The following is a 19,696-nucleotide window of genomic DNA, read 5'->3' on the forward strand; positions in this document are numbered from 1 at the left end:
AATTGAACTACAAAAAGTCCAGGGGGATTTTCGTAAAATTGGTAGACTGCGGGGGTTATTTGGTAAATTTGGCGTCGACGGAGTACCGGTCGATTACTGAAAAGTTCAAGGGGTTTTTCATAAAATTGATGGGCTTCAGAATCATTTTAACAAAGTCCAGAGTTTTTTTTTACAAAATTCACGGAGTACGGCACGATTACTAAAAGTTCAGGGTTTTTTTTGTAAAGTAAGGCTCCACGAAGTCCGAGGGGTTTTCCATTAAATTGATGGACTCCGTGTTTATTTTAACAAAGCTCGGGTTTTTTTTTGCAAAATTTACGTTCCTATCTATTCCGGCCCAAATTTTCGGAGCCGACGTGGCCCCTCTCCGGCCCAAATTTTCGGAGCCGACGTGGCCCCTCTCCCTGTCCTGGAGCGCGACGCGCTTTTAGTAAAGAAAGATGTCAGCTTATAGAAAAAAAAGTAATAGTAATATTGGTCGTTGATTAAATGGAAATGACTTCCATCACCCAAGCATGACAAAGAACTACATATCACAATGATGATGGTATCAGTTCCACCAGTTTAGACCGAACAATGAAGAAAAGTGGTTCACGGTTGGATTCCTCCTTAATATAAGTAATATATTTCTACACTAGAATGTAACTAGCACTAATGATAAACAAAAGAGCTCTGATGTAGCCAAGATGATCTGATTAGGGAGATAACATTGTTATCACTATTTTGCATGATGATTGTAGTTGGAGTCAACTGTGATGTAACATGCATGGAGCTGGGGAACAGTTGACAGCGTAGGATTGGATGGCCTAGAGAAGAGGATTTGAATCTAAGCTACGGAAACATTTAGCAACACGGTCGTGCATATAAAACTTTTTTCAACAAAAGATGCCTTTTTATTTCTATGAGAAAAGGTGCAATTTGCTCCTATGAAATCTCGAATGGCCCAATAATAATTCTCATTATTAAGCCAATGGTCATATAGAGCAATAATACTACAATTTGAGCTCTGTTGCAATAATTGAAAAAAATAAAAGCCGTCCATCTGATAGAATCGCACTGTAGTCAAGGTAGGAAGTACATAGACTAAAGTACCTGGTGGTACAAAAAAATATGGGACAAGTACAAAAAAAAGAGTGGGACTGAATACTAATTTAATTTAATTTTTCATAGATTAACAGCCAGGAAAAATTCAAGGGAAACAATTCTATCAGATGGACGGCTCTCATTTTTTTCAAGCATTGTAAAAATTCTCTAGTTAAATTCCATGTTTTCCACGAGTTATATATTTAAAGTCTATTTTTGTATAAGGACATACTAATTACAAATTAACAAATTTTTGCAGGTTATCAAAGCCAGTTCATGCATGCATGCCTGACAAAAACCATGGAAACCCTAATTTTTACACATGCACGTAGGGCCTGTGGCTAGAGAGATGGTTACAGCATGATGATACCTGTGACAGAACCACCAAGTTAAACAACTTAATTAAACATAATAGCCATCATTTGAATGCATCAGGCGCATTAGCTTAATTAAGTGTAACCTGATAGCCTGTTTCCAACCCACAGGCTGATCGAAACACACCAGAAGTCTCGCGCGACGGCGAGTGCAGACGGTACCAGCATGATACAATTTTACAAAATAGTAACAATATTAAGGTATCTACAAAATGACTTTTACAAATTAAAGTTCACATAATAGATAATATCAGCGGTAGAGAGAGTCTAACCTGAGGAAGATTTTCATTAGAAACCAACTGAAATAAATTGAAATAAAACGATAACTACGGAGACGTGAGGACGTCACATCGAGCCACCGATGTTAATCCTGGTTAGCTTTTATACCTGAAACAGGGTAAACAACAAACCCTGAGTATACTAATACTCAGCAAGACTTACCCGACTTTGGGTATACATAGCCTACTATCTAGACATGTAAGGCTTTCTGGCTGTGGATTATTTGCAGAAAAGCGTCTAAGGGTGGATCCTTACTTTCAATATTTTAGCTCACATTCTATATAAATTAATATTCTCTAGGCATTTGCAGAACCCTTTCTAAAACAAACATAATAGAAGATCAATTAGTAATCTCAACATTTCCTTCAACATATACATTAATATTCCATCTCATTAATACAATGCGGTGCTGTGATTAAGGTGCTCATATCCGAGAGCGACTGACGGAGAATCGATCCGATTTAACCTTGCAAGGTGGACCTAACCAACATGGCACGTATTTGCCCCGTCGGACAATACAAACCAACTATTCCCCTCCCTTCCTCGAACTACAGGACCGCCCCACCAGCGTATAATCAGCCGAGCTCAACGAGAGACCACCAAAAGTAAATATATGCATCCCAATTCTCTGCGACTACTCGACTCGCCCTAAGGGGTGGGAAGGAGTCCTGTACTTTCGAAGCAAGGCAGTACTCGGCTTACCGGTTTCGACTACCACCTACTCCCGGCATGCGGCTAGTACAATTCAAACTCGATCACAGGGCCAGACAACGAACGGTCCTTAACCGACACAGACGGGGCTAGCCATTCCCCACCCGGTCTCCATTTTCTTTTCTTTCTCCAACCTATTCCAATATTCCATCTACTCAAAATAACGAGATATCCTATATTTCGCGAGTGACCAGAAATCACTCGACTTCTACCGAGATCTTATTAAGCATAGCATTTCTATCGTCCTATACATACTAGTATAACTCCAGGGAACCTAGGAATCATGCAACAGAGTTCCAAATAATTCCTAAACCTAATGCACAAGTAATAGAAACATATATAGGTGTCATAAATTTGAAATAATAGGATGTGCACCGGGGCTTGCCTGGGATTAACACTAGGTCAGTGTTTGTTAGATGACACTCGCTTGGCGAGTATTCCGGTCCAAGCATGTACTCCTGGTTCTTTGCCTCTTCTGGATATGTCCACCAAACATCGTCTTCGTGTTCGGTTCCAATATCACGTCATTCACGTGGTTCATCTATCGTACCTAAATGAGGTGCAATAATGCATATGTATAAATGCATGAAAGTACAACGCGCAAAGCATTCATAAAAGTGCAACACACTATACAATATATCATTTGATATTAAAGAAAAGATGAATCACACTTCGAAAAGAGCATAATTATCATAAACAAATGTATCAATAAATGATCATCTAAAACCAGCACTTACAGACATTGCTCTGAGCTATAGCACTATTTATTTTGTCAGACTAAAATAAAGTCATATTTACTACTACTTAACGGCCATTTTAATTACAAAACCAAGCTAGAAAATTTGCAAACATTTCATAAAGGCAGGTGCTTTGGTTCAAAAATAAATACTACTACTCTAAAGTGGGGTTTTAATTATAAATACAGAGCCTATAGTTTGGATGATTTTTAATAGCTTTTATAAAGTACTATTGTTAAATACAACATCGTTGATGCAAAAAAGGAATGAAATGCACCGGATAACACTTATAGCTCCTATGATCCTGTAAAGATGCAAAACTGATGTATGTTACATAATTAAAGTCTTGAACTAAGTCTCATGATTTTTATCCATAGGGATTTATTTTTAATAGAAGAAACGTTAAAGCATCAACATTAAATCATTAACTCATGTATACATGCACCAAATAAACCTAACACCTTTGCCACAGCATATGCATCACATGAACAACCTACCATAAAAATTTCACAGCAAAAAGGAGCAACATAACTACATATATGATTTTATCCCCAACAAGCATGAATAAACTTCTAGGAAAATATTTCTCTATCAACACCTGTCATATTATAGATTCATTGCATAGATCTAATCACAAGGATTCCAAAACATCTTTATTTTCTATTTTATGATTTTTCCATGATTTACTATGCATTTTCAAAGTTTACAGCCACTTAAAATAATATTTAAACTAGAGTAAAAAATATTTAGAAACTAAAGATTAACCTGTAAGAAACGTTGTAGATCTTAGAACAAGGAATCCAACAAATTTTAGTTTGCATTTTTCTGATTTTTCTATGATTTACTATGATTTTTTAAAGTTTCAGCCAAACTATTGCAAAAGAACCCTTCGCAGCACTATTCACCTGAGTCACGGACTTCGCAGAAAGGCCCCTGCACTTCTTTCTATTGTTGCCTGGGGTTCCTAGCCGCGATTTTTGGAACAGAGGAGGCTCAGGGAGCTCGGTTCCGGCGAGCTCGCTCACCGGCGGCGAGAGCTAGGTGGGGGAGGAGCAAGAGGAGGTCACGGGCTACCTTGGGGTGGTCTTATCGCGGCGGAGGGCGGCCAGAGGCGTGCTGTCCACGGGAGCAGTGCACGGCGGTGGTCGGCGATGGCGTGTGGCGGCACTCCGGTGAGTGGCTGGCGACGGGGCGGCCATGGGAGGATTCAACAATGTTGGGTGGAGTGGGGGCGCTCGGCGGCGCGGCACAGAGGCGCGTGCGCGTGGCTTGCGGCGAGCAGCAGCATGCCGGCGGCGGCATGGCTCGGGAACAAGCGCGGAAACAATGGGAACGTGTAAGAACGAGGAGAGCACAAGCATCGGTGAGTCGAGGGGAGTCGATTTCTATACCTAGGTTGGATGGAGAAGGACCGGAGGTAGGACTTCGACGGTGAGGGGTGGAACTACTGTTCATGGTGGTCTGGAGCTTCGATTCCCGTCGATTGGGCCGAGAAAGAGTTCGGCTGGGGTTTGGGGAAGCTGGAGGAGGTGGTGGGGGAGGCTTGGGTGCAAGGGAAGCTGGGGAGGTCGTGGAGACGTCGAATCGGCCGGAGGCTAGGAGGCCATCCATGGCTCTGTTCGAGCTCTGAGTAGAGAAGGAAGAAGAAGAGCGAAGGGAGGAAGAAGAGGGGCGCGTGTGGGAGAGAGTAGTGGGCGGCTCGGGATAGAGACGAGGACGGCATGGGCGAGCAGCGGAGTGGCGCAGCACGGCACGGCAGCGAGCCGATGCTCGAGAGGGGCGCGTGTGGGAGAGAGCAGTGGGCGGCTCGGGATAGAGACGAGGACGGCATGGGCGAGCAGCGGAGTGGCGCAGCACGGCACGGCAGCGAGCCGATGCTCGCCGCGCGTCGAGCGCGCATAAAGGCCGCTCAATATTGTTGACCCGGTTTGAAAATTTTAAACTTAATTAGCATGTGCGCTAAGCACCTGGGTGTTACAATACCCTAGTCGTCTTTCTCATTCGAGCCCTGCCGTGCCCATGACTTTATACACAACACATTAGTAACATTATAGAATGCGTTTTATCTTGGAGAATTCCCATATATATGTGTGGTGGATAAGTTATAGAATTCTCTGAGCAACTAGATGTCATATGGGGAGATGCTAGAGACTGCATCCATGCTATGCAAAAGAGTTGGAATATAGGGTCCGGAGCCATCAGGAATCAAGTTGCCGCAAAACAGCTATTCCCTCCATCATGGCAAGGGGTATTCCCCTCAAGTTAAGAGCAAGGAAACTGTCCACTATTTATGGACATATTTACCACATTGATTAAAGTGTACCTGATCTCAAAGACGATTTCCTCAGAAGGTCTCAAAAGTGATCGAAGTAGCCACGAAGCTTCAGCTATATATCATCCTGAAGTGTGCACAATAGTTCTTCAAACAAATAAAAAACACTGGTTGATCGGCCATAGTGTATTTGCTCATCTTGAAGAATGAAGGTGCCTAATAAGGCCCATCTTGTAATTCCTCGATATATCTCTTACCAAGCAGTGTACCATGCATATTTGAGCTTTTTGTAGTCTTACTCTCCAGCTAAATCAGAAAAAAAAAACAATGTTTTGTCACTTCTGTAGCAGTTGAAGAAAGGAGAATTACTGTTTTAATAAAGCAAATTTTCTTTATATGCAGCATGCATCCCAAAATATAGTGACATAATGATCATTTTTTCTGAACAATAAACTTGAAGAAAACTTTTTTCAAATCATTTATTTTTTCTATTAGATACTCCCTCTGTTTCAAATTGTAAGGCACCGTTGAGTTCCCAAAATAAAATTTTTTGGTTGTCAAATCGATTGTTTGACCAGATGTCGGAAGAAATTTTTTGACACTAATTTAAAAACTAATTTCAGAACCCGCTTGGAAACCGCGAGACGAATCTTTTGAGGCCTTTGACCGCACTATTAGCACATGGGTTACTGTAGCACTTATAATTAATCATGCCCTAATTAGGCTCAAAAAATTCGTCTCGTCGTGTACATCCAAACTATGCAATTAGTTTTATCGTCTATCTACATTTAATACTTCATTCATATGTCAAAAAAAAAGGCAAAAAATTTTGGGAACTAAACGGCACCTAATTGTTGTCAGCCAATGGCCCGCCCCGCCGCTCACCGCGCGGGATTCAGATCAGATCAGGCCCCCGCTGGGCGCTCGACTCCTTGGCGGCGGTGGCCCCCGCGACCAGTGGCCCCATCCTCTTGGAATCCAGACCCGGCGCCCTCCGCCGCCCCTGCCCAAAGCCGGCCTCAGGTTGGAGTTGGACGAGGGGGCTGCGAGCCGCCTGTCCGCTCGCCGCCTATTCCATGAGCGCCGCCGGCCTTGGGTTGGATGAGGGCGCCGCGGCCCCGGACCCCGGACGGCGTACCGACCTGTAGTGCCTCGGGCTGGCGAGGGCGCTGCAGCTGTGATGGACCCGCGCGTGGTGGTGGCCTGGGGGCCAGGCCGGCCGATGGCCTTGGCGCCGCTGATCCCTCCGTGTGGAGGCCCTCTCCTCCCCTGCGGTGGTGGCCTGGAGTCAGGGCAATGGCCTGGGCGCGGCTGCCCCCTCCGTCACCGGCCCTTCCGGCCAAGGTGAGCGTGTTTTTCATTCTTTTTTTTTTCTATGTACGTGTTGTGCTCAGAATTAGATTAAGGTTACTATTTTGCACTTGAAATTGAACTTGCGATTTGCGGTTAGGAGTACAAAAATGGATTACTGGTGTAATTCTGGTCTGAAACGGTGTGATGCCCAATTGAATTAAAATAATTTTAACAGCAAACACTAGGAGAATAAAAATGCTACACTAGCCAAGCAAGGTTTGTTCACATGATTGGTTATCCTGCATTTTGCATTTATGTGTTCTCATCTTAGACGTATGCAGTTAACTAGATTGAATTCCATGGACATCGATTTTTTCTGTCATGTGCTTTGGTCCAGATTTTCTATGTGTTGTCTTACCACTGACCATCAGTGTGATCTCTGACAATTAGAGTTAACAAATCAACACCATGTGAATCAACAATACCTGCTAGGGCAATTAGCCATAATTGTATATGGAAAATATTCAGGTCAATGATCAGATGGTTTGCTCATTTTATTCTGCAGATGGGGGAGTAAAGGGACAAGGCACTCAAGGAGCTCATGGATCAGGTGGCCATGAAGCAGCCCAACAGCTCGTGCCGCGGCATCAAGGAGAATTTCTGGGAGAGCCAGGGCTTCAAGTTCATCGCCTCCATATCGATGCTAGCCCTGGTGATCCTTGCAAAACGATGAAAACGGCATCCTGAACCCAATCATGTGTATAGAAGTTAAGATTCCAGCGTTAGGTGGGCATCTAGCTCACAGTTTAAGAAGCTGTTGATGTAGCAGCTTACATTAGTTTGTAGACTAGGGCAGTTGAGCTTGCTGCATGATCAGATGTCCAGACTGAAATTTGCTAACATTCAATCCTATTGCTGTAGACTGTAATAGATGTAGTCTGTACTCTGTACTTTGTAGTGCAGTTTCTGCCAGTTCATGTAAGCTCATAAGCTGTCTTGTAGTGACACCTAGTTCGTGTAAGCTCATGAGCAGTCTTGTAGTCATGGATCTACATCATATAATCTCAGAGTAGTTGCTACAGTGGTTGCTGCATTTTGATGTTATTGTTCTGTACTTCAAATCTTCAGTTTCTACGTGGAAAATACCTGCTTCTGAGGCTCAAATTCAGAATGAACTGGTTCTTGAAAATTTGTAAAAAATAATGGCAATGTTATCTAACTATCAACATGACCAAAAGGGGGTAAAATTTGGGTAAATATGACTGAAACCAGTATCAAAAGCTGGGTACTTGTTTCATTACAATTGCAGGTAGATGATGTATCCAAATGTGACCATAGTGTTGCCCATCTGAAGTGAAGCATATGGCATAGCTAAAGCTCCACGTTTGCAGTGAGGAATATGTTCTTGATACATATATATATATGATACAACACCAATAAATAGGTCCTCTTGCAACCGATAGAAAGAATCAAATATTGTGGGGGTACAAGAATCTTGATGTTTACAACTTGGGGGAAGAATAATAACAAATGTTACATGCTGCTAGACACACGTCCACAAGAACAACATTGTCGACTCAAATATATCTTACTTATCTATCATATACAAGAGAGGAGGGAACTAGAGTGACGTGAAGGTTATGATCCGGCATTTTCTCCAGGGTTAGTCGCCCGCGCATTTGTTAGGCAATAGAATATGCCGCAGCTCCTTCCCATATGCTGCGGCATATCATGGCTATAATTAGCAGATGTAAATCAGGGATAGCAGCTGTAAATCAGGGATTAGTTGCTATAGTTAGCAGATGTAAATCAAGGGAATCACCCTTGCCTTGTAAAGCAAGGCCAGCCGGCCCTATATAATAGAAGGCGCCCCCTCCCATTGAGGTGTGGCCAATTGCCCCAAATTCTGATCTTCTACATGGTATCAAGAGACCGGGATTAATCTCTCCCGGGACCTTCCTTTCGCTTCCCTGCTCTGCGTCACGAGTTCCATCGCGACGCATCCACCCACCTCGCGCCGTCTCCTCTGGCGATCTCTCCCCTCCCCATGGGAACCAATTCAGACCTCTCTTCTGCCACCAGTGGCGCTCTCAAAAGCGACGCTGCTCCCGTGATCTGCCCCTTCGCCACCATCAACATCAAGCTCCACGTCCCCATGACCCTTGAGTTGAAGCCCTCTAACTTCACCAAGTGGTCGACGGCGTTCCAAGCCACCTGTGGGAAATTCGGGCTGCTACATCATCTCGCCATCACCACCACCTCGAACTCCGACGAGACCTGGCTGCAGGCTGACTTCTGCGTCCGCGGATGGATGTACAGCACCGTCTCCGACGCCGTCCTCAACCTCGCCATGACCGACGACAAGCAGACGGCGAGCGCCCTTTGGGCGGCCATCGGCGCAGTGTTCCAGGCGAACAAAGCTCCTCGCGCCATCTTCTTGAATCACGAGTTCCACTCGATGACTCAAGGGGATCTGTCCATTGACGCCTACTGCGTTCGCATGAAGGAGAAGGCCGACGAACTGCGCGACGTTGGGCAGCCCGTCTCTGAACCCAACCTCATCCTCAACCTGCTGCGAGGGCTCAACGAGGTCTACTCCAACGTCGCCGACAACATCGCCGGGACGCAGCCCCTCACCCTCGCTTCTGCCCGGCACCAGCTCCTCCTCAAAGAGCTGCGCCTGCAAAACGAGGAAAAAGTGCGCGCCACCACCGCCCTCCTGGCTGCTGCCTCCTCTCTTGGTGGTCACCAACAGCAGCAGCTGCAGGGCGGCCGGCGCCCTAACACCAGGAAGGGTGGCCAGCAGTCCTTCCCAAACTCCTCCGGCGGCACCTCCAGCAGCACCAGCACCAACAAACGCGTTCCCTGGGGCTTCAATCCCTGGACCGGCGAACGTGTGGCCCCTGGAGAGCGCGTCACCCCTCCTGGACAGCGCCGTCAGGGTGGTTCTGGCACCCCTGGAGGTCCTGGTGCCCAGGCTGGGCGCAACCAGGGCATTCTAGGGCCTTCCCCGCAGGCCAATACCGCCTTCGCTCCGCTCCAGACCTCCTCCAGCGGCTCCAACACCTCCACCAGCACCTGGGATGCAGCCGGCCTCATCGCTGCCCTGCAGAACATGCAACTGCAGGGCGACTGGATAGTTGACTCCGGCGCCTCCACGCACATGACATCCTCGGCTGGTATGCTTACCCAACGCCTCCCCCCCTCCATCTCCTCAATAACAGTAGGTAATGGCACCAGCATTCCTGTTACGTCTAGAGGTCATTCCGTCCTTCCTACACCTACCACAAATTTCGCTCTTAATAATATTCTTGTCGCACCATCCATAGTCCGCAACCTGCTGTCCGTCCGTCAATTCACTCGCGACAATAGTTGTTCCTTTGAATTTGACGCACATGGTTTTTCTGTTAAGGATCTCAGGACGGGACGCGTGATTCTCCGCTGTAACTGCGACGGGGACCTATACACCATGCCTGCCTCCACAGCTGCCGCTCCACCTCATGCTCTCCTGGCTGTTTCGTCCACCCTGTGGCATCAACGTCTCGGCCACCCTGCACCCGCTACTCTAGAACGCCTTAATAAACTGCATGCTGTTTCCTGTAATAAAGTAGACCGCTCCCTATGTCACTCATGTCAGATAGGCAAGCATACGCGTCTACCTTTCAGTTCTTCACAGTCCATAACTCATGCCCCTTTCGAACTGGTTCACTGTGATGTTTGGACTTCCCCCATCAACAGTCTGTCTGGTTTTTCATATTACTTGGTATGTTTGGATGATTATAGCCACTACTGTTGGGTTTTTCCGCTCCGAAAAAAATCAGAGGTCCACCAACACTTAGTTGAGCTTGCTGCGCTCGCCAAAACACAATTCAGCTCTCCCATAAAATGTTTTCAGGCTGACAATGGGACTGAATTCATCAACACTGCCACCACCAAATTCCTCGCTGCTCAAGGCACTCACCTCCGCTCCTCCTGTCCCTACACATCACCCCAAAATGGCAAAGCCGAACGCATCATCCGCACACTCAACAATTCCATTCGTACCATGCTCCTCCATGCCTCTCTACCTCCCGCATATTGGGCCGAGGGACTCCTGACAGCCTGCTACCTCCATAATAGGCGCCCATCCTCCTCCATCCAGCAAGACATTCCATACACTCGTCTGCATAATCAGCCGCCAACCTATAACCATCTGCGTGTTTTTGGGTGCCTCTGTTACCCCAACATGCAAGCAACCTCCCAACATAAGCTCGCCCCTCGCTCCACGGCATGTGTCTTCCTCGGATATCCCCCCTCGCACAAAGGTTACCGCTGCCTCGACCTATCGACACGTCGCCTTATCATCTCTCGCCATGTCATATTCGACGAGACCGCTTTCCCCTTTGCAGCCACCTCAGACGCCCCCTCTCCAGCCTCCCACGACTTTCTCCTCGACGACGATATGGTTTCGGTGCCTTGCTCTACTGTTGTTGCAGGTGGGACTTCCTCCTCGACGCCCGTGGTCACTCCATCCCCCTCGGATGTTGAGCAGCCACCACCCGACGTTGCGACATCACATGGATCGCCTCCTTCGACACCAGGCGGGCATGATCACGTGCCCCCGCTTGGACCCAGCGTGGTCCCTTTTCCACGGGTCTACATCCGCCGCCCCCGCCCCGAGCCGTCCGGAGAGGCGGCAGCCCCGGCAGCCCCTCCTGACGCCCCGACACCACCGACGACGTCCTCACCGGCACCGGCGGCATCGTCTGCTCCGCCACCACCGCCACTGCCGCCCCGTCCCACCCGCACCGTGACGGGTGCCATCCCTCGCGTCGACTATAAAGGGCTGGCGGCCACTACATCTTCCTCACCATCGCCGATTCCGACGAACTACCGCAGCGCGCTGGCCGACGCCAACTGGCGTGCCGCGATGATGGATGAGTACCAGGCCCTCGTCGACAACAACACCTGGCAACTCGTTCCGCGCCCCCCCCGGTGCCAACATCGTGACGGGGAAGTGGATCTTCCGGCACAAGTTCCATGCCGATGGGTCCCTCGCTCGCCACAAGGCTCGCTGGGTTGTCCGAGGCTTCTCCCAGCGTGAGGGCGTCGACTATGACGAGACCTTCAGCCCGGTTGTTAAACCGGCCACCATACGGTCTGTACTCTGCATCGCTGCGTCCCGCACCTGGCCGATTCACCAGCTGGACGTGAAGAACGCCTTTCTTCACGGCCACCTCGAGGAGACCGTCTACTGTCAGCAGCCGCCAGGATTCGTCGACCCTGGTGCCCCAGACCACGTCTGCCGTCTGCAGAAGTCCTTGTATGGACTGAAGCAAGCTCCGCGGGCCTGGTACCAGCGCTTCGCAACCTTCATCCGGCAGCTCGGCTTCGTCGCCTCCACCTCCGACACGTCCCTTTTCATTTTACGAGAGGGGACGAGCCTCGCCTACCTACTGCTGTACGTCGACGACATCGTTCTCACCGCCTCGTCCTCGGCCCTCCTTCAGCGCATTATGACTCGGCTGAGCTCCGAGTTCCCCATGACGGATCTTGGCGCCCTCCACCACTTCCTCGGCATCGCTGTCACACGCTCCTCAGATGGCCTCTTCCTCTCCCGGCGACAGTACGCTGTCGAGCTTCTTCAGCGCGCGGGCATGGCTGAGTGTCATCCGACACCGACACCTGTTGACACTCACGCCAAGCTATCCGCGACCGACGGGGTTCTACTGTCAGAGAAGGACGCATCTGAGTACAGGAGCCTGGCGGGGGCTCTCCAGTACCTGACGCTGACTCGTCCTGATCTGGCCTATGCTGTTCAGCAGGTGTGCCTCTTCATGCATGCCCCGCGCGAGCCTCACCGTGCGCTTATCAAGCGCATCCTACGCTTCGTCCAGGGGACTCTCTCCTCGGGCCTTCACATTGGCACCGGCTCTGTCGACACGCTGACTGCCTACTCTGACGCTGACTGGGCAGGCTGTCCAGACTCTCGACGATCCACCTCCGGCTTCTGCGTCTATCTCGGCGACAATCTGGTTTCTTGGTCCTCCAAGCGCCAGACCACGGTATCCCGCTCCAGCGCCGAGGCAGAATATCGGGCCGTGGCTCACGTTGTGGCAGAGTGCTGCTGGCTTCGACAGTTACTCCAGGAGCTCCACATCCAGCTGCCCTCCGCCACCGTTGTCTTCTGCGACAACGTCAGTGCCGTCTACATGACGGCCAACCCCGTCCACCACAAGCGAACGAAGCACATCGAGATCGACATTCACTTCGTCCGCAAAAAGGTGGCCCTTGGTGACATTCGGGTTCTCCATGTGCCCTCCTCTCACCAGTTCGCCGACATCATGACTAAAGGGCTTCCGACAGCACTCTTTCGAGAATTTCGATCCAGCCTTTGCGTCCGGGAGCCTCCCGCTTCGACTGCGGGCGGGTGTTAGGCAATAGAATATGCCGCAGCTCCTTCCCATATGCTGCGGCATATCATGGCTATAATTAGCAGATGTAAATCAGGGATAGCAGCTGTAAATCAGGGATTAGTTGCTATAGTTAGCAGATGTAAATCAAGGGAATCACCCTTGCCTTGTAAAGCAAGGCCAGCCGGCCCTATATAATAGAAGGCGCCCCCTCCCATTGAGGTGTGGCCAATTGCCCCAAATTCTGATCTTCTACAGCATTCAGCAGGGGCTGGAGCGCCTGCTTGACCATGATGCTCATGTTCGGCTAGAAGTGGCTTCATACTGAACACACAATGCGGTAACAGCTGCAAACTGTTTCAAACACAGGAGAAGAAATAAAGTTAAACTTTAGATGGATCAACAAAGGACAGCTAATTCAAGAACAAACACCTGATAGCACCAGCAGCAAAGGATCAAAACTTAGCATAATGGATGGTACGGAGAAAAAGTTTCAAGAATTTACCTTCCAGGGAATAAGCAAAAGTCATGACCTCCACAGCAAAAGGTACCCATTTGTCAGGAAGCAGAATGGAGGTTCAAGACATTTTTTATTGAAGGAAAATTATATATGAACAATGCATGATAGGACATCAGAGATGACTTTTCAGACAATTGGTAGGCCAAATTCAGCAGGCCATGCATGCACACAGTTAAGTACTTCAGTACACAAGCTCAGATTTAATGGAAGATTAGAATCACATTATTTTAGATAAAGGATAGTGTTCTATCCGGCTTCATCTACCCAGGGTAGAATCAGACCAAAAGATTACAAAGTTGTCGGGAGTAATTCCTGGCACACAACCAATAATCGAAACAAAGCACACCAAAATTCAGTTTAACTAATGGAAACCTAAACGACTTGACGATAACCATCCAAAGGAAGCGAAGATTTGGAGAGCTGCCCCTTCAAGTAATTGGCAAATTTGCCGCAACACCTCCTGGTCTTCCTCAAGGCGCTGTAGCGACGCCCACTGCTGGAGCTAGAACGTTCCCCTGAAAAGTACCTGCAAGAAAGTTTTTGGTTTGCATTTGTCAAACACCACTTCATTTCGGGAAAGCCAAATAGTCCAACATAGGGCTGCAGCCGCTGTTAACAATAATGTCTTGGCCATTGGTCAAATAACTCGGCAATGGTAGTAGGCTTAGTAAGATCAAAAACACAATGAACAAGTCGCCACAAAAACTTGGCATGAGCGCAATCTAAAAAAAGATGTTGTATAGACTCATTGACATGACAAAGAGAACATGCTCTATCCCCATGCCAATTTCTTTTGGCTAAGTTATCTTTAGTTAGAATTACACCTTTCTTTAAATACCACATGAAGACTTTAATCTTTGTTGGTAGTTTCGTTTGCCAAATTTCCTGGGAAACCCGTATTCCATTATTAATAAGTGCAGCATACATCGATTTAACTGAGAATTGTCCATTCGAATTTAAAGACCAAATAAAGGTGTCTGGATCTTGTGTAAGGTTCAGATCCAAAATAGAGGACACTATCTGATTCCAATCTCTAAGATTTTGTCCCACTAAGGATCGGCGAAAAGAAACGTCAAGTGGTGTTGAGTTACAAACTTTAGCCACAGTGTCTTGTTTACGGTGAACAATATTGAACAGGGCTGGGAACTTGGATTTGAGGGGCTGCCCCCCAACCAAGTATCCTCCCAAAATCTAATTTGTGCCCCATTCCCGACCTTGAATGATCCGTATCTTAAGAAATGGTCCTTCACATTCATCAACCCCTTCCAGAATTGTGAATCCGTAGCTTTCTTAGAACATCCCCATAATGTTTTATTTCTTAAGTATTTATTTCGCAACAGTGATTGCCACATACCCTCTTCATTACAGAGTTTGTAAAGCCATTTGCTCAGTAAACAAGTGTTCTGAATTTCCAGATTTTGTAAACCAAGACCTCCCTGTTGCTTTGGTTGACAGATTATCTCCCATTTGAGCTGATCATTCTTCCAGTAAAACCGTGATCTGTAGTAATCTAACTTTTTTAAGACTCCTTTAGGGACTTGGAAGAAGGACATCATGAACATTGGTAGGCTAGAAAGCACCGAGTTTATGAGTACTAATCGACCCCCTACCGAGAGGAGCTTACCTTTCCAACCAGCCAATTTTTTTTCAAACTTACTTTCCAATCTCGAGTACTAAGTTTTCGAAAGTGCATCGGGATACCTAAATAGCGAAAAGGGAACTCTCCCGTCCTGCATCCAAATAAGTGAGAATACTCCATTTCGGCATCTTTGGCTTTGCCAAAACAATAGATTTCACTTTTGTGATAGTTTATTTTTAAGCCTGATAGTTGTTCAAAAACACAAAGAAGGAACTTCATGTTAATTGCCTTATCCATATCATGACTTAAGAATATAGTAAGCATGCCCGTGCTAACGCTACGGAAAAATTTCAGACGTACAAAAAATAAGATACGATCCATAGTCCAAAATGATCATAAGACGATTGAGAATTCATGAGTAGGGTGCAGTGGGAAATGTTTTATTGGATCATCCAATGATCTTAGCAGCCAACTATTTCTTTTAGTTTGAGCACAATACACATGACAAATGCTTTTTCTCATGTTTTGTTGACAACTCGTTTTAAGTGCTACTATAGTCTAATGCACATGGGAAATTGGAAAGCCCTGATTCAGGCTGGCTTCATTAGAAGAAGTGAATGCCTGCACAACATAAACCATCATTATTATTTGAAGTCCACAAAGATATTCAGAAAACAAAATTACAAGTGAGTACGCGTGATGCTCACTTTGGTCTGAAATGGTTCATTGGTACAGGTTCTTTAAGAATCTCATTTAGTGCATCCAGTGAGCCTTGCAACACAGTTAAACAACATTATGAACTACAAGTTTTGAGTTTCGCTTCCTACAGGACACTTATCTCGAAACTAAATAGGATTACAAACTCCTGAACTGTACCTGAGAGGCTATCAGAAACGGGAAGCAATCTGTAGACATGATCTTGTAACCTTGGGCATAATCAGGATCGGTCAGTCTAGATTGGTTCTCCATGTGACACAATGTTCAATCAACAGTATAGATTGGCAAGAAGCAAATTTAATAATATAAACCTATATATAAAGAAAAGCATGATGTGGTAGCTTACCATTGGAGCTTGATATCATGTCATGACATCATCTTGTGATTCTTCTACCTTGCAGTTTGCCGCCGCCCGTCGGTCTTGACCTTGATGTTGTTAGAAGACAATGCCCCAGAAAATCACAGTTAGCTTGATTATGTGATTTACCTTGCCCCCAAAGTTTCTTTCTTTTTTCAATCACCTCAGCGGTGCTCTACAAATCTGATTGGAACAGGAGGAAAAGACATACTGTGAACGCCATATGGGGAACCAATTCCATTTGTATGCATATACATATACTGGATTTATTAGGCATTAAGCAAATGATGATCCAATTGCAAATTAGTTCTCTAATTTTTAGGATATACGACAATATTAGGATATATGAGAATATTACGATATATGAGAATATTAGGATTTATTGGATTAGGGAAAAGTTAATTATAGGAATATTGTGCTTGTGTTACCTTTAAGTCTCTTGGTCGCATAGATCCTCGATGTAATGTTTGTCCTTTTCTCTGCGGATCAAGGATCTGGGAACAGCACAGCCATAGTAAATCATCAGAACAACAAATCTTAACTGTATGTTGGACTGGTTTTGAACAAAATTAGAACTGGCAATGGTATCTGTCCACTATATTTTCTCTACAGTACAATGCCAATAGTTCAGACTAATGCTACTATGCCAAATATACTTGCTTCAGATGGCTGTAGATACAACAGATAAAAGATTCCAATTTATGTTCTTATATAACTGCAAAGATTAAATAGTATTTGTGTTTGTTATTTGCTTAGTTGCCTGCATTCAGGAAGCACATCCCTTTAGAGATGTTCTAACAAAATCATGAAGGACAACTCAGAAATATAACTGTATACACATTGCAATTCCTATTATAAATTATAAATGGGTATGCAGATGAAATCTCTAAGAACAAATTTAGCTAACACAAAGACATATACAAATTAGAAAGCCTACTTAAAGTATCTCATCAATTAATTGATTCAGAGCCATATGATTCTTCATTCAGCCAGCTCGACACAAGCGAACCTTTGAGCTGCTGGATTGGTAGGCAGAGAGAAGCTACCTGACATCCTCCCACGCGCTCCTCAGCTCTGCCGGTGTGTCTCCCGCTGCCGCCGAGATCAACGGGTGCCACCCAAACAGCGCCGCCGGGAAAGAAGCACACAGGAATCAAGGAGGTGTGACGGCGAGGGTAGTGGGTGTGTGCCCGTGCTAACGCTATGATGCCAAGTTGGATTAGAGATCGCAAATGAGAGAAATGTATAAGTACACGGCTTAACAGAACTGCGTGTCATCGAGAAGCCAAACAACAGCAACAGCATGGCACGACTTTGATTATTCTCCAACAAAAGCATGTAAAAGCATTCAGGCATGTTATATAAAAGGATAAATGTATTTCCTTGTATTTCCTCAGCCCCATGATTTTTTAACAATTTATAACATTGGTGAAGCATCAGAGTATCTAAGCTAAAATGTACATTTATGGAGAGACAACTCGTATTTCACTTTGAAGTCACAAGCAGATATAAATTGAACTATAGGAGTACATATAAATCACATATTTCTGTAAGACTATAATATTTGAAACTGCAGGCCAGCAAACATTCACAAATATTTTTCACGCTGCAACTGACCCATGTTTCTGAATAATTATCATCTGACCCATAAATCAAACAAACATATGACTGGGAATTCAGCAATGGAAGCCTTGATTAGTAGTGAACCTGTTGATGTCTGGTTCAATGGAGCTCTTGCTCCAGCTACTCCAACTTCATCCGGCTCATCTCAAGATTCTGGATGTAGGCCTGTCATACCAATCAATCAAAACAAAATCATTTTCATGGGTGGTGAGGAAATCTAATCTGTGTATCTTAACTATTATTTGAGGCATACACACCTCACGGCAATTGTTCAAAAACCATGGCCCAGGGAAGAATCGAAACCTATCACGGCCTCACCTCAAGCATGGTGTTCTTCCACTTCTCATAGAGCTTGTCGGAGAGGTTCCGCAGCACAACACCGAGGATGATGGAGAGCACGTCCGCGGCCATCGCCAGAGAATCCTCCCGGAAGATCCCCCTCCCCCGCCACTGCTACAGCCTCCCAATCGCCGGCGATCGCCGCATCGGCTTCACCCCCACCCCATGGACAACAAAGCCCGAGCCAAGCCTAAGCTGCCGTACGGGCCAAGCTCCAAGGCAATGAGAATAGGGACCATGACCGACCGGCGCGCGGCTCCATGTGCACGATGGCCGTAGAGGAGGTTGGCGGAGAGGCGCCCGCGGCCAGGCTCCGGGCACCGGGGCCATGGCAGGCCGGCCAGCGCCTCCTCGCGAGCGAGCGCTGATACAGGCGGCCGCGCCAGCGCCGCCGCAAAGGGGAGGGCGGCTCCACATCGCCCAGATGGAGGAACATTGAGTCGAGGTAGATCTGGCCAAGGGAGGCGTAGATCCGGCGAGGGAGAGGGCGGATCCGGACCTCGGCTCTTCACAGGGTCACGGCAAGGGGCGGCGGCGGTGGCTGGAGCCCGGTGCCGGTGCGCGTGACGGCGCAGCGGTGCCCGAGCCCGCAGCTAGGGCGCGTGATGGCCGCGGCCGAGCCCGCAGCCGTCGCGTGGGACGGCGGCGGCAGCCGGACCCCGAGGATGGCGCGGTTCACGGCGGCGGCGGCCAGAGCCCAGGCGCACAATAGTCGCGGCGACGCCGGGGTTTGCGGGAGGCGCGCGGCCTTCGGGTCCGAGGCCTCAGGCCGGTGGAGGGGAGGCGCGCAGCACTCCGGCCGCCGGCTCCTAGCCCGCAGGCCGCTGGAGGGGAGGTGCGCGGCAGTTCGGCGGGAGGCGCGGCGGGGCTCGGTGGGATAGTTTGGAAAGGATGGGCGTGCATCCAACCTGGCCGGGCGGGGATTGTGGGCTCGCGCAGGAGTTGTAGCCATCCCCCTGCGCGTTGAAGCCTGCTTTTAATCTGGATCGTCCCTTTTCACCACGTATAATCAGAACTGTTGTTTTCGGGGAGGAAGGGATTCGCTGGGTACAAAGTGTTGGTGCACTTTGCTATCGTATCTCAGGGGGGGCATTGAGTGGGGTGGACTTTGCATAATTCTGAAGTGGTGCTATAGGGGGTTGGATTACCGTATCATCCGCATACTGCAGGATTGAGAGACCATCATCTACTAAATGCGGTATTACCCCTTCTATCTGATTCTCAGCTTTTGTTCGGGCAATAAGTACAGCCAACATGTCGACTACTATATTGAATAGTATAGGCGACAACTGATCACCTTGCCGCAAGGCCTTCCTTGTTTGGAAGTAAGCACCTTGCTGATCATTAATTTTGACTCCTACGTTGCCCCCTTGTGTGTATTGTTTAATCCACTGACACCAAGTTTCTAAAAACCCCTTC

General features: G+C 47.3%; 3 long non-coding RNA genes across 10 annotated transcripts; 1 reads left to right on the top strand and 2 right to left on the bottom strand.

Moving 5' to 3' along the window:
- Positions 1 to 2,831: 2,831 nt before the first annotated feature.
- LOC120667971 lies at positions 2,832 to 4,326 on the bottom strand. Its single transcript, XR_005672220.1, has 2 exons — positions 4,259 to 4,326; positions 2,832 to 2,997 (listed from the first exon to the last, which is right to left on the bottom strand). It is a non-coding gene; the product is annotated as an uncharacterized LOC120667971 (long non-coding RNA).
- Positions 4,327 to 6,329: 2,003 nt separating this feature from the next.
- On the top strand, positions 6,330 to 7,845 carry LOC120668053. Its single transcript, XR_005672230.1, has 2 exons — positions 6,330 to 6,800; positions 7,315 to 7,845. It is a non-coding gene; the product is annotated as an uncharacterized LOC120668053 (long non-coding RNA).
- Positions 7,846 to 13,412: 5,567 nt separating this feature from the next.
- On the bottom strand, positions 13,413 to 19,203 carry LOC120668029. Of its 8 annotated transcripts, XR_005672228.1 has the most exons (7): positions 18,257 to 19,201; positions 17,362 to 18,103; positions 16,744 to 16,809; positions 16,304 to 16,498; positions 16,117 to 16,166; positions 15,948 to 16,011; positions 13,861 to 15,861 (listed from the first exon to the last, which is right to left on the bottom strand). It is a non-coding gene; the product is annotated as an uncharacterized LOC120668029 (long non-coding RNA). The 8 variants fall into 8 exon arrangements; XR_005672223.1 differs by adding an exon at positions 13,413 to 13,495 and having other exon boundaries at positions 13,647 to 15,861; positions 15,948 to 16,498; positions 18,257 to 19,203; XR_005672229.1 differs by having other exon boundaries at positions 15,948 to 16,192; positions 18,257 to 19,202.
- Positions 19,204 to 19,696: the final 493 nt, after the last annotated feature.

This window comes from Panicum virgatum, chromosome 2K, assembly GCF_016808335.1.
Source record: "Panicum virgatum strain AP13 chromosome 2K, P.virgatum_v5, whole genome shotgun sequence".
NCBI lineage: Eukaryota > Viridiplantae > Streptophyta > Magnoliopsida > Poales > Poaceae > Panicum > Panicum virgatum.